The following is a 16,240-nucleotide window of genomic DNA, read 5'->3' on the forward strand; positions in this document are numbered from 1 at the left end:
GATCTGAACAGGCCAAATTAATATCCTCAAAACCTCTGAAATTATTTGGCATGACTGCCCTTTATCAGCTATCAAGCTTTATTTATTTGCATAATCTGGAAACAAAAAATGTGGGGGGGGGGAGATCTTGATAGGCTGACAAATCAATCATATGAAAAAGTTACCCTGTTATATAACTTAGGGGAACCTGTTGTTAGCCATATTGTTAAGCTACAACTCCCATCATCCCTGGCAATTGGCTGTGAGTTATTGGAGTTGGAATCTAGCAACATGGGGGCGAGGGCACAGGTTCCCAAACCTTGACTTATGGTCACTTTTCAAAATTAGATTACATATCAGAAAAGGCCCCTATACTTTATTAAATATAGGAATAATCCTATGCACGTTTAGACTTCAGACATTTTTAGGCTTTATAGTATGCATGTTTAAACTTTTTTCTATTGAAACATGCACAGGACTGGGCCATAAGGGTGCAGTCTGCCTCTCCCCTCAGCCACTCGCCCTCCCCCTCCCTATGCACTCTGATTTATCTTCATGTACCTTGCTGACATATACATATGAATAAGCATTACTTTATGTGTCTACTCAGAAGAAAGCCCTAACATAACATTTTCAGTAGGTAGTAATCTATTATTTCAGTATGTATTAGTCTATTAATCTTTCAAAACACATCATGAAACAACCAAAATGTCAATAAAGGCTCTACTCTGGCCTCCCTGTTGCACTTCCACCAGCAGTACCTGTCCAGAGCAGCACAGGCAGAGGACCTTTCCCTCTGTGGCTTTTCAGGTACAACACTATCATTGCTAGGAATATTGGAGAAATTCACTATGGATTCAATTTGGACTTCCGCAGTGGACCACCTTTTTTCAAGTCATGAGGATTCTGTGTAACATGCAGACTTCTTCTTCTTCAACTTTTGGGATAATGCATTTGTGAAGTGGACCAAAATTATTGTACATCTATCTATTTAAAAATCAGATTATTATTATTATTATTATTATTATTATTATTATTATTATTATTATTATTATTTATTTATTTATATAGCACCATCAATGTACATGGTGCTGTACAGAGCAAAACAATAAATAGCAAGACCCTGCCGCATAGGCTTACATTCCGTCAATGAGTGGATGATGTTACAAAAGACACAGATGGGACAGATTTAACAAAATCTGTACATCCCTAGCCACTGCCATCATCTCCTTTCAACCCAATGCTTGCCCCTGACAGATAGGGATCTCCCATTGCACACGACAGCAATGACTGCAACGGTGGTGGAAGCAGAAAGGGAGGGGAGCAACATGGTCATTGTGCACAACAGTGATGGTTCCAATGGTGTCAGGAGAGGAGCCAAGGTGCTCCTCTTACCTCCTTCTGCCACCATAGTTGCTGTCACCCCTGTTGCATGCAAGAGGAGAGTTGCACACAACAGTGGTGGTGATTACAGTGGAGGCAGGAAGGGAGGGAAGTGCCCTTACTGCCACTATTGTAGACATTGGCAGTGAGGACAGGAGAGTTGTACACAACAGAGGCAACTCTCCTGTTCTCCCTGATGGTGCCTAGTGGACAAAACGGGAGAGTTGTGGACAGGTGCAGCAGCAGGAAGGGAGAGGAGCAGAAAATCCAGCAGGGACTTGGGCCAGCTGGCAGATGTCAGGTCAGAGCCCAGGGGGCCGAGCCTGCAAAAGCTCACCGAGCTCCACACACACACACCCAAACGGATTCTTCCAATATCCCTACTGACAGGCAGTTCAGGACTGGCTGCCCAGATGCATATGAGAGATGGAAAATAACAGCAGTGCCTGTGAATAGTTTGCCCAGTGAAGCACTGAGCTCTTTTTCTTTCTTTTTTTAAAATGTTAAACTTAAAAAAAGAGGGAAGGGCAACAGAAGTTGGGATTATTATCCACAATGGGACAGATTTCTGCATGTGGGGATTTTCTCTCTCGCTAACATGAGTGAGTATTTAAACAATCCTGTAGCCACACCCTGAAATGATACAGTTCGAGAACAGTATCAGCACACGGTGTGCTCTTATATGGACCTAGTCTGAGGTGGGTACAAGCTATCTGTGTACTCCAAACAGCTGACTTCTGATTTCATGGTGGTGAGATCTGAAAAGAAAATGTACCTGATTCTCTGTGGTACACTTTTCCAAGCATTACAGCAGCATACAAATGAGTGTAGCTGTTGTCTAGATTAGTCCCTAAATTTCCCATTCTTCTGTTGTTTTTATTAATCCTACACAGGCCTGCTGAGATCAGCCTATCATTCATAGCCTTCCTACATATTTACGCCCTTGAAATACTTGAGAGTCACTCCACATCACACAAACATCTAATATATTAAGCTCCTTCATCTTATAGTCAGAAGGTTTGTCTTTTTCTTTTCTTTTTTTGGAATTATACAGCTCTGCCTCAACCATGGGGACACAAACGGTTTTGTTTCAGAAGATAATTTCTGAAGCAAAATAACGTTTGCCTTCTGTATTCTATCCAAAGTGTTTTATCTGTCATTAACTAGAGATGACAGCATTTAAGCAAACACACCTGAGACAGCAGGATGAGAAACTGCTGGTTGAAAGAAACAGAAGGGGGATGTCAAAAATGAAAAAGAGCTAACATCTGGGAATTTCCTTACTGATGAGACAACTTCTTGAGCAACATAAGGTATTTAGCTTGCTGTTCATATTTTAAGCCTTGTTTTCTGCATTCATTTTCTAGGTATATCAGAATAGGCAACTATTATGAAATACATTTTGAGTCAATTCTTCACAGCTTCTCCTCACCCCTCCACCTCCAGCCACCTTTCAAACTGTATCCTCACAAATAATGCAAAATTTCTTTCTTAAAATCTTAAAATATCATGGACGTCTGAAAAACACAAGGGTATCACAAGGGAAACTGACATTATTTCTCATGCCATTCAGTTTAAAGGGAACTCACCATCACCAAGCAATTTTTAGACAGGGGGAATATTTATTTATTTATTTATTTATTTCATTTCATTTCATTTCATTTCTATACTGCCCAATAGCCGAAGCTCTCTGGGCGGTTCAGTATTACATGGCAGCAGCATTAGTCTGAGCTTCTTCAAGGTGTGTCCAGACATGATTACTTTCTGTATTTCTGGGTTTGGTGCTTTCCTCTAATGGAAAGCAGGATGTAACAGATACACAAACAGCTGTCCTGAAATTTCCTGCTGTGTATCAGATGCTTTAACCAGGACACTGCATGATCTAAGTGAGCTACGGTGGATATATTGAAGCCTCGGCCTAGGGCTCCTTATTTCCCAGTTGTGGACATTTACTGGTACTTAAGACAACATCCTCCTTCTCCAGTGTTTCTCCCATGATTTCCAGTCAGTCCCATTTTTTGGTAGGTGGGGGAAATGGGGTCTTTTTCTGGACTTGTGAAACAAACACAATTCTCCACCAGTGTAACTCCTTTATTCCACTTGGTTCCATTATACCACAGCACCATCTATATGTTATTTAGCAGAACATACAGAAAGGCAGGAAAGAGATTGAATCTTAATGCTGCAAAGAATCTGGAAGGAGAAGTAGTGGCGGGTGAAATGCTCATCTAGAAATGCTTTACGCCCTCTTCAGGCATAGAATGGAATTGGGGTGAGCAACAGGGATAGGCAAACTCGCTGCCATCTGCACCACATGCCACTCGCCAGACCCCCCACCAGCTGCCTGACCGTGCCTGCCTTGTGTGTCAAGCTGCTGGTGGTCTGCTGGTCCCTGGTGAGCAGCAAGTGGCCTCCTGCTCCCTTGCTGAGCCATGATTGTGCATAATAATGGTAGCTCAGCCTTCTCCTTAAAGAGCAATCCTGTGCAGATGGCGACCATAAAGCGACCATTTATGCAAAATTGCAGGCATAAACTGTCTAAACAGACATTTACGGCTGTAATTTTGCATAAATGGGCCTCTCTGCAGTTGCCGTTTGTACAGAATGACTCTTTAAGGAACAGGCCGAGCTGCCATTTTGCAGCCCAATGAACCATGAGAGACTGCCATGCTTGCCTGTCTCAGCACATGCCCAAGTTGGACAAGTCAGGCCTCTGCAGACTCTAGTCCAGGGGGCTGAGCTGTCAAGGAATTGCCAAGCTTTGAGCTCCAACCAGATGCCTGTGACATCCCTAGTGTGCAACACTGGTCCCTAAAAGTATAAATATTCTGGATTGGTCAATCTTGTTATAAATACTGGGAATTGGAACCTCTACCCTTGTCTGGTTAACAGAGCAGTATATTCTACACTTCACACTCCAGCTTCTTAGTTTCTGCCTTTAGGGATTGGGAGAATACACCATCTAGGGCTAGATTTCAGTACAGCAAGCCATAGGACTGATGCAGTCCTGATAGTTTGTACACTTCAGTATCCAGTGGTCCCCACCTGCAATGAGTTCTCAGTAATTGGTGAGAGGTGTGACGTCATGTGTGTGTGTGGACTGCAACACTGGGCTTTGGATCTGTACTCCTTCAAAAACAGTGTAAAGATGAAGCCCTTAAGCATGCTTTTTGGAATATGCAATGATTTTCATGGAAACCAAGGTTGCAGTTCTCATTCTATGTTCTGTAAACTACAAGTATACAAAAGTTTTCCACGAGACTGGAATTCAGGCCATTCTACACATGACACCTCATTATATGACACCAACTATCATGTGAAGCACATACGGCTCCTTTGCATTCTGTGGGGGGTCTCTACACCATCACATCACATTTCAGTGGCTGTTGCTGATATGGAAACTCTCCACAATGTGGTGGACTTCATATGAAATCCTTTATTATCACCATTATTTAAATTCTTCCCTTTGAGCTCTAGGAATATTTTCTCCCAGTCTATGTACATACTATGTGCCTGACTTTGCCATAGTCCTTTATTAGAACAAGCAATTTTATCAGGCAGTATCACCATCCTTTACTGTGCTTTGGGAGATGTTCAGGCTACATTAAAACCAAAACACCATGGCAGTAAAATGCCAACAGTTAGTGTTTATGATGCATTAAGTTCACATTGAGCCACACCAAAGCTCAAGGAGTCACTCCTAAAATTTCATTTATGCTAAACAAGGCGCTGAAATGTCTTGCTCTAAACCTCCAACTGAGAATAAGCCACAAAGAACCCGGTGTGGCTTGAAAAGCCATGGCAGGTATTAAGAAACGTTGATTTCCCCTCCTTTCTTTCTAATGCTCCATTAACCTCCAACATCTGTTCTCTCTGTGCACAGTCAGCAGCTCCACTAATCTCTCCCCGTCTCTCTTTCTTCCTCACCGAAGCAGTCATCTTTAATAAAACAGTGTTCCTATCTGCAACTCCCCCTTGCTCCACTCCCCCCAGCTCTACGGAATCCATAGTGCTGCCTAGGCATTGGTTTTCTTTGGTCTCAGCACTTTATGGGCCTAAAGCTGTCCACGTGCTCATAGGTCCATTGGAAACTAGAGCTCAAGCGGATGCATCCCACTGTCCTGAATTAAGCTCCTTTCCTTGCTGTTGTGTTAGCGGCTGTTTTGTGACTATGTGGATTAAGCTCCCTGCTATTTGCGTATGGGGAGAACTTGAGAAGCACTTGTCTTCTCAAGTGCTTTGCATCCAGATGTACATTGTGTGCCATTCATGCTGCGTGATCCTAGAATATGAGCTGGACTGAATACAGATACATATTCATAGGTTTATCACAGAGGCATGGTTGACCACAGGTATGCGGAAACTGATGCAGTGGGCAATCAGGGCTGCTGTTTGCTAATTCCAGAACAGGGGAGAAGAACATGCAGATTGTGTGCAGATTCTGCCACCTGCTGCTGCAGCCCCCACAGCCTCCCACATTCTTTTTTTCAAAAAAGTTGCATCCATAATGGCTAAGAAATTACAAAGCAGTAAAAAATAACTCAATTGCAAGCAATTTTTTTCATCCTTTTGATGCTTTGTATGCCAGTTTTTATTTTATTTTAGTGTATTTTTTTAAAATCCACTGGGGTAATGGGGGAGGTGGCTCTGGGATGCAAAAATCCCACCAAAATTACTGATCCCTGTTTTAGACACTGGATTTAATAAACTTATGAAGGTGGGGAAGGTCTTTAGACAGCCATGTTTTGAAACACGTAACTAACAGCCATGTTTTGAAACACATAACTAACATTTATTTTTATTTATTTATTATTGCATTTATATCCCACCATTTTTCCTGCAAGGAACCCACGGTGGCATACATAATTCTCCTCCTCTCCACTTTACCCTCGCAACAACAGCCTTGTGAGGTGGGTTGGGCTGAGAGTCTGTGACTGGCCCAAAGTCACCCAGTGGGTTTCCATGGCCGAGTGGGGACTAGAACCTGGCTCTCCCGACTCCCACTCCAACACTCTAGCCACTATACCACACTGGCTCTTTTCCCCCTCTAGCTACTATTCTAGGTTTTAAAACTGCTTTTACATTTCTAACATGCAACAACACTAAGAACAATTCAACACTGTTTGCCAGCCCTGATTAAAAAAAATACTCTGTGCATGTGCAGTTTTACATTCTAAACTCATTTCAAACAGTGCCATTATGCCTACAGGAATAAATGGTGTTTGCTTCTGATGCCCTCATAATCTGCCACCCTCTGTGTGGTCATTCCTTCCTGCCGCTGAACCCACCACACCTTGGCTGTGAGGCCCACAACTTTGTCTGCAAGGTCTAGCCCGAGTCACACCACTGGGTGCAATTGTAACAAGTGGTAGCAAAAGAAGGCAAATCTCCAAAAATGAAGCAAACAGTCAGAAGTAGGACATCCAGTTTATTTATTTTTATAGATTTTTTTAAAAAAAAACACTGTAAAAATCATATAAACTGGAAATAGTACTTGTGGTCATTAGTTTTGCTTTTGGAATGCTGTATCATGCACATTGCTTCACCTGCATATCGGTTGATTCAGAGACAAATCTGTTACATGCAGTTCCATGAAAAACGATGGGTTTCTTTTACATTTATCAAGGCTTTTAAAATTGTGCTAGTTCTTCCTTTCTGCTCTGTCATCATAGGACAAGTGAAGGTTGCATTTGCAGTTAGTAAAAATCATGTTCGCTTATGCCAACTTTTCTTTTCTGTTTGGCATAACAAAAAGCAAGAGATGTGCTCCATTGGGAAGCTTAGTGAGGGAAAGATGGAAGACAAAGCGGAACTCTTGAAGTTTCTCTTTGAATTTCACTCTTTACTCTAAGACAATAAAATACATTCAGCCATTGAAGGCTGGCTGGTGAGAGAGAAGAGATCCAGAGATGTGTTGCTCTGCCCAGCAAGATTGGAAAAGATTCTTTTCTGATTGGAAAAGAGCAGCCAGCAGACGGATTGTATTTTTTAATCTCATTTTTTTCAGCTGATTGACTGTGGAACAACAAGCAGCAGGAGCACTCATTCTGATCAGTGAGCCCTTGACATTTCAGATGTAGTAACCCTATACCTGATATGAGAGCTATGCATTGCCTTTTCTAGACTCTTTGATGTTAGTGCTTGAAAAAGAGAGTTTTGTGAGCAATGCAGGCACCGCTCCCTATCGAAGTTTTTGTTGGGTTTTTGCATAGCACTACTTTGAATCTCTCTTTCCTTAACTGTCCTATTCTTGAATTGGGAGTAATATGTTTCTTATCTTCTATTAAACTAGTTATCAGCACTCTATACAACAGGAGATCAGTGTGGTGAGAGATGCCACAGTTTAATAGCCTGTCACCTTAAGACTCAATTTTACCTGGCAGAGTTGTGCAATTTCTTTCACACTTGCTCTCACCGCACATACAGTTCATCCCATAGGCCAACCCAGCCAGGAAATCCTTTTATAATATTTATTTAGAAGAATGTTCTCTCTAATGCTCTCTGGAAATCTCTCCCACATTGTTTTTGTTGTTGTTGTTGTTGTTGTTGTTGTTGTTGTTATTGGTTGACCATTCCAATTCAATTTGATATTTATGTATTTATTTATTTCATTTCTATACTGCCCAATAGCCGAAGCTATCTGGGCAGTTTGCAAAAATTAAAAGCATGAAAACCGTTCAAAATTTAAAACAAACTACAGTATAAAAGTGTAGTATAAAATGCAGTGTAACAGCACAACCAGGATAAAACCAAGCAGCAATGCAGAAATTAATACAGATTTAAAATAAAAATTTTAAACAGCAAAATTAAAAATTAAGCTCACAAACTGTTACAATACTGAGAAAATAAAAAGGTCTCCACCTAGTGTCTAAAAGAGTATAATGTAGGCACCAGGCAAACCTCCCTAGGGAGCTCATTCCACTGCCGGGGTGCCACAGCAGAGAAGGCCCTCCTCCTGGTAGCCACCTGCTTCACTTCCTTTGGCAGGGGCTCACAGAGAAGGACCCCTGAGGATGATCTTAGGGTCTGGGCAGGTACATATGTGAGGAGGCGTTCCTTCAGATAGCCTGGCCCCAAGCCATTTAGGGCTTTGAATATTAGTACCAGCACTTTGAATCAGGCCTGGACCTGAACTGGCAGCCATTGAAAATTGCTTTTGACAAGATATTCAGTATTGAAGAAAATTTTGGAGAAATTCTCATTTGTTGGGTTCTTGCACCACCTGAAACAGAACCTGTGCCTCACCGTGCGGCCTTCCCGCCACCAACCCCAGTCTGGAGAGCTCAGTGCCTTTCCTTCCTGCCACATGGAGGCTGCCTGGTCTGAGGGTAATGGCAGCCGAGATAGAGGAAGATTTGTGCCACGCGGACAAGGAGAAAGGGTGGGTTGAGATCCAGGGCTTGTCACATGGCTGAAATATCACAGGAGCCCTGTAGCAACAATGGGCCACTGGTGGCAGCTGCAAACCGTCCCACCAGCTGCTTTCTCACTGTAGGCTCTTGGGGCTGGGCTGGCAGTGAGAAGGCACTGCAATCCACCACTGCCCCCATCTGGAGGGAGCATTGTGCTCACTGGGCTCAGGCTGTGTGGAGGGTAGTGGAGCAGGGCAATTCACTGGTCTAACAGCTCCACCACCTTGTGTGGGTGCCCCACCCTGGTTAATAGGTGGGTGGGTGGGTTAGAGTTTCTTCTGCTTACCTTCTTTAGCAGGTAGCCTAGATGTGTGAGCAAGTGTCCTTTGAGTCATTGTATAATCATCTCTCTGGCAGAGAGCTTTGGCAGGTTGATCATTCTTTAGGACAGAATTATTATTTTTCTAAGATGTCATTTCAGGCTAAATACTAAATATTAGACTACTATCGTAATAGGAACATTAAATTCATTATCTATGCCATCCAGGGATTGCACCTATACTGTTTGTTTAGTCTACGTTTTGATCAAACACACTTCAATTAAAATCCAGGGGAAGACATGATGGGGCAATTCCTCCCATTGGGCCTTTTCGGATCAGGAAGTGCAGGACTCTTGGGAGGCTTCAGAGCAATGGGCAGATAGGTATTCAAAGGAAGAAACACACACACACACACAGCACCCTCACCTGCTTCACAATGATTAGGTCAGCTGAAAAACATCACACAAATACAGTAGTACCCTAACAATGAGGCAGAACAGTGGGAGCCTGTTTCATGGGGGAAGAAAACTTTCAGGAAATTAGAATACATATTTCGGCTCTGCAATCCTCTACAGGATAACCCACTTTTGAACCCGAATGGCTTTTCTAAGACAAATTGTGATATGGCATGAAGATCTAGTATTTTCCAATGGTGGGATTTATACCACTGACTATGCCTAGGTCCTTGTGCAGGCCTCTTCAGGTCACATTCATAGGCCTAATCCACACCAAGCAGGATATAGAGGTATGAAAGTGGTATATGGTATGTGTCAGTGGGCCCCAACAGTTGTCAGTGCAGTTCAGTACCACTATAAACCAATAGTGTGGCTCCTGCCTTTTACATACCACTTTCATAGTGCAATATCCTGCTTGGTGTAGATTAGGCCAAAGTTTCCACTGGAGTGACTTCTTATAGAAGATGACCCAAGATCAGAAGGTTCGCCTGGCATCTACACTATATTCTTTCAGATGCCAGGTGAAGACCTTTTTATTCTCTCAGCATTTTTTAACAGTCTATAAATTCAATTTTAGCTTTGCTGTTTAAAATTTGTATTTTAAATTTGTATTTCTGCACTGCTGCTGATTTTATCCTGGTTGTGTTTTTATATTGTACTTTATATCATGTTTTTATACTGTTTCTTGTATACTTTGAATGGTTTTAAATTTTGTGAACTGCCCAGGGAGCTTCGGCTATTGGGCGGTATAGAAATGCAATAAATAAATAAATAAATCATGTTTGTAAAGACTCCTCTCATTTTATATTATATATCTACTAAGAAGTAGGCTGGGGATGCATTGATTTGAGTCATGTTTTGGCAAGAAAGCCAGGGATGTGGATAAATAATGGATTCTGCAGAGGCACAGAAAGTCAAGTTCATTTTGGAAATCCTGATCACATATTGTTTGATCAAAAGGTGGGCTAAACAAGCAGCATAGGTGCAATCCCTGGATGGCATAGATAATGAATTAGATATTTCATTTTCCTATTACAATAGCAGTCTCATATTAAATATTTAGCCTGAAATCACGTCTTAGAAGGGTTTCCCCCCGCTGTCCTAAAGAATCATCAACCTGCCAAAGCTCTCTGAGGAGTAAAAATGTATCCACCATGCCATGTTCATTGTTACCAGAAAATCCAAAAAAATAATAAAGAATACATTAAAAAGAATGTTTCAGCTCTGTGGTAAAGCACATGCTTTGCATGCAGAAGGTTTAAGGCCCTACAGCCAGATAAGTTTAGTCCTCGTCTAAGTAGAGCTGGAAAAAGCTCCTGTCTAAAACCTTGAGGAGCTGCTGTCGACCAGTGTAGTCAATACTTAAGGCATTATCAGACAAGCCTTTTATTGCATGCTCATTTCTGCCCACTCATGGTTTTTCACACATCCTTTTGATGATGATGTCCATCTCCTGTGTGTCTCCTGCCCCTTCTGGTCATTTTTCCATGACAAAATAGACCCCAGTAAATCTGACAGTATTTTTTTAAAAGCAAAACTTGCCACCATTTCCTGCTGTGTGCAGAAAAAGCAGCAAAATAAAAACACCCACTGAATGGGTCACGTGGTCGTCGCTGCTTCCTCTTTCTTTCTCCTTGTAAAAGACATTGATGCTATTTTGGGACAGCAGCAGGAGGCCATAGTGACAGTAAGGAAATGCGATTTTCCCCGGTCTGATGACGCTCTTAGATGTACCAGTAGTGTGACTTGGAATAAGGCAATGTTTTATGTCTTAATGTGCTGGTGCAAAAGAGTTTCAAGCCCCCAAGACTTGCATTTGGAAGACAGGGGATCCATTGGAGATTGCATAGTGAAACCAGTATCAAGCATGAGCTACATTTTGGCTATCAAAATTAAGTAATCAACATAAAAGAAAACTAAGGCAAATGTCAATGCTCTCTGAAGCCCTATGGGGAGTATGAAAAGATTCTCTAGCTCCAAGAAAGTGAATGTGCCAGTAAAAAATGAAAGGAGGGGGTGGGGAATAGTAGCAGCTCTAGCCAAATTAGTAAAGAGCAAAAAAGTGCTGAGTTTTTTTAATGAATTTTGGACCACTTTTCAAATTAGCCATAAATTACTCTCACTGCTGTGTGTTGCATAATTATGATACTTTAATAAATTGATGTTCTTAATACTTGCTCAGTATTTACTTAACATCCAATCACTATTTTATTAGCTCCAAATGAAGTGTCATATGAAGTAGGGCACTTAATATAAAGTGCTGATCATAACTACTGGTTACTGAAAGCAAACAAAGCTTGCCTTCTGCATAGATTGGATATCTCAGCCATGTTCTCTGGTGTTCAAATCAGCTCCAGAAGTTAGGTCACTGTATATTTATTTGTATCATCATAGGCCATAGCTAGACAAGGCAATATCCCGAGGCGATCCCCAGGATCGTCCCTGTGCGTTCACATGAAGCACAGGGGATCCCAGGATCAGGGAGGGATGATCCCTCCCTTGCCCCAGGATCTTGCCCTTGCCTTTGAGCCAGCTTTTTCCACAGTCTTGGGCTGATCCCGAGACTGCGGAAAGTGTGGCCCACCATCATGGTTTGTCCCAGCTCCTTGTGGTTACAACGACCCGGGACCCGCGCACGGCCCGCAGAGCTCCTCAGGAGCTCTGTGCCTATCATGGGTGGGATGGGGGAGTGGGGGAAATTCATTTTTTTAAAAAAAAGACTTACCTTCTGTGCACGAGCACTTGTGCGCTCCTTCTTCTTTAAAACAAAAAATGGCGGCCGCAATGTCGCGCACCATGTGTAGACTAGTGCGATGATCTCGCAAACATAAAATTGCGAGATCATGGCAATTCAACCTCCTGGTCTAGCTGAGGCCATACTCTCCTTGGCAGTTTGTCAGAAATCTCAAGCTGAGAATTACTTTGCAGAATAAATCATCATCATCATCATCATCATCATCATCTAATTAAAATGTAAGAATATGAGCTATTCTTCATTATCAATCTTGTGCTATTTCTAAGTTATTAACAAGCTTTAGTTCAGAAGTCCTTGGCTTTATGGTGCAGTGCATTCATTTACTTCACATGTGATACAATGGCCTTAGCTAGACCTTCCTTAGAGTTCGCGACAGAGGAGGGAACATCTGGCATTGTAATTAACGCAAGATCCCTCCACCATTTACATATGAACTGCCCAGAGAGCTTTGGCTATTGGGCGGTATAAAAATGTAATAAATAAATAAATACATGTGAGGTGCGATGACCTCAGGGACCAACAAAGCAGGACATGGTGTAACACTACCCTCCCATCCATGTTCCCCAGCAACTGGTGCACACAGGCTTATTGCATCTGATACTGGAGGTAGCACATAGCCATCTGGATTAGTAGCCATTCATAGCCTTCTCTTCCAGGAATTTATCCACACCCCTTTAAGCCATCCAAATTGGTGGCCATACATCTTGTGGTAGTGAGTTCCATAATTTAACTATGTGCTGTGTGAAGAAATACTTCCTTTTATTTGTTCTGGATCTCCCACCAATCAGCTTCATGGGATGACCTCGGCTTCTAGTATTTTGTGTGTGAGAGAAAAATGTTCCCCTATCTACATTCTCCATACCATGCATAATTTTGTACATCTCTATCATGTCTCCCCTTAACCTCCTTTTTTCCAAGCTAAACAATCCCAATTGATGTAACCTTCCCTCGTAGGGGAGATGTTCCATGCCCTTAATCACTTTAGTTGCCCTTTTCTGCACTTTTTTCAGCTCCATAATATCCTCTTTTAGGCGTGACGACCAGAACTGTACACAGTATTCTAAGTGTGGTCGCACCACAGATTTGTATAAAGGCAATATGATACTGGCACTTTTATTCTCGATTGATATAGCAAAGGAGAAGAAAGACAAAGCATATAGAGGAATGGGCAGACACTGGCAGACGCAGACAAAGATAAACACAGATAAACACTCCAAAGTATTGGCCTTCAACTGCTGAGTCATGCCAAATATAACTTCATCACTGAAACCCAGAGGATTGGGGCACTTGTCCTAGGCTAGATCTACAGTACTGCGTTTTATCGATACTGAAGTACAATAATGACTGTTGGGGCACATTCGGCATCCCATATACTATTGTTCCAGGATTATATCCTGCTTTTTATTTTGTTTTATTTGAAATACTGCAACAGATGTCAGTGTGTGTGCTACGAGGTATAAATGCGCAAGAGGAATATTGTGTCACGATAGGATTGTATTGATTTGACGCAAAGTGTAGATCTGGCCTTACTGTGACTCATCTTGGTTTAAGTGATGGAGTGATTTGACATTACTCACTAGTTGAAAACCAATGATTTTGGAGTTTCTAAGCATCCTAGGTAGTGATGGCTGAAAAAAAATGCTCTATCAATGTGGGTTTTTAAAATGTATTTACCCCATTTGTACCTCCAAAGCCTATCACTGAGCAGAGATAGGCTTTGGAGGTACAAATGGGGTAAATACATTTGTTGCTTCCCAAAGTAAGGATGGCTGAGCTCATCCACCGCTGCCTCATGCACAGCTCACTGGACCACCACCAGCTGTCTGACCCTGTTTAGCATGTGGAGCAAGCCCCGGGATGGACTGCAATGTCTGGTAAGTCCCACTTACCCCGAGCTACTATTCTGTGGGAAATCATGGGTAAGCGATTTATGGAAATCACCATTTGCACAAAATGGTGGCTGTAAATAGTTCTGATTACACAAAATTGCAGGCATAAATGATCTAATAAAACTATTTGTTTTTTTTATGGCCACCATTTCCCACAAAATGGCAGCTCACAGGTAAGCAGGATGTTGGGTGCTGCAAACCCAGGCTGCGAACAATTCAGGGTAGGAGAATTTAGTTTCAGTTCATGTTCACAAATCATCAGTAGTTGCCCCATTTGTAACCTCAAACACGTGAATGGCATCACTTTTTTTGGAAAAAGCTAGCACATCCCTGAACTTGCGATCACATTTTTTTTAAAAAAAATGTGTGACTTTTGACAAAGGCACACATTAAAATGCACATTTACATGTTTTAGTCCATGGAGGGAAAGTACACATTTTGAAAAATGAGTACAGAAATGCACACTTTTCCTATTAGAAATGCACATTTTTTCTGCTTGAATGAAAAGAAAAACAGGTTGCAAACAAAAATGAGAGTGAGGTGAACCAAGTGAGTTCCAGCATCCCTGGTTCTCCCATCCCTAAAATGGATTGGCATCTGGATGTATGAACTGACATTAACAAATGCAATGTCAATTGCAGAAGTCTAAATCCCCCACCCTGGACTTCTGTATGACTTTCTGTGCCAGCTTAAAAATCTTTGTTTTATCAACTCACGAAGCTCTTTATTTTTGAATAGCAAGCATCCAAGTGAATTAAGAACTAAACATTGCATGTTGTATTTATAAGGAATTAAGGAATGTATAGTAGTCTAAAGCTAAATTCTGGCTAACATTTCTGAAACATACAATTTAAGTCATCACTTCAAAGAAAAGAAAAGAAAAGAAAAGAAACCATTGAAATTCCACTTGGAAGGAAAAGATAGAGGGCATGAAATCCACTAGAAAATTGCACTAAAGGATTCTACAGTTGGTACTTAACAAGGGCAACTAGACAGAGAATACACAGAGTATTTTGACACCATTGGAAACATGCCAGGCATAGTAGAGGGAAAATGTGGAATATAAAAATCCAGACAGTTAAGACCAGTCCAATAAAGAACTGCCATTTACAAACCAAATACCTAACTAGGCCATACCTTGCATGAGATATGAGATAATCCCAGGAGATCCTCCTGCGTGAAATACATTTAGTTGGGACTGGGGAGAGGGCTTTTTCTAGAGGCTGCACCTAGGCTTTGGAACACCTATTTCACCCTTTTTAATGGCATTTCATAAACTGGCAAAAACCTTCCTATGGATAACTCAGCCTTAAACATAAAGAGCTTTAAAGGACATCACCTTGAATTCTGCCCAGAAACAGATCAGCTAAGCTTGGACTCCACATTGTAGACCAATTCTACAGTAGTTTCTGTGTACTCTTCAAAGGCAGTCCTGTATGGACCACATTTCAATAATCCAAACATGTTGTAGCTAAGGCATGTGTCATCATATCCAGATGTGGAGTATCCAAACCCCTGAACCAGGCCTGTGTGGCTCATTTAAGGGCTGGATAGGTGGTCCATCAAATAGCTGGGCTTCAAACATTTACAGCACTTCCAAAGAGGGCCCAGAAATGATTAGGCAGTAAATGCAACTATATACAATATAAGCGCATACAATATGGGTGTGTATTGTATACACCAATATTGCATACAATATACACCTATATAGGAGTATCATGTTTCATATGGCTGACCCAGGAAAGCATCTGGACAGCTGTGTCCTGTACAAGTTGAAGTTTCCAAAATTTGTAATAATACGGCTCAATCCAATTTTGTTTGGTGAGAGCATTCTGTTCAAGCTTCAAAAAACCAAAGGGGTGAAAAAAAATGTCCCAAAGCCACCACTTGAGCTGCCATATGTTCCACAGTGCTGGAACTCAAGTGTGCAGCTGACAGTCTTCTTTTCCTCCCCAACTCCTCTCTGTATTCAACATGTTTCCCTAACAGACTAGCAGAACAGATTGTTAGGGTGCATTGGATAGATCCTGAAATGCAATTTTCTCTTTAACAGAACCATCAAAGTTATTAGCCATTATCTAAATATTTCATCATCCTGGATCTTCAG

Source organism: Elgaria multicarinata, chromosome 2 (assembly GCF_023053635.1).
Source record: "Elgaria multicarinata webbii isolate HBS135686 ecotype San Diego chromosome 2, rElgMul1.1.pri, whole genome shotgun sequence".
Taxonomy (NCBI): Eukaryota; Metazoa; Chordata; class Lepidosauria; order Squamata; family Anguidae; genus Elgaria; species Elgaria multicarinata.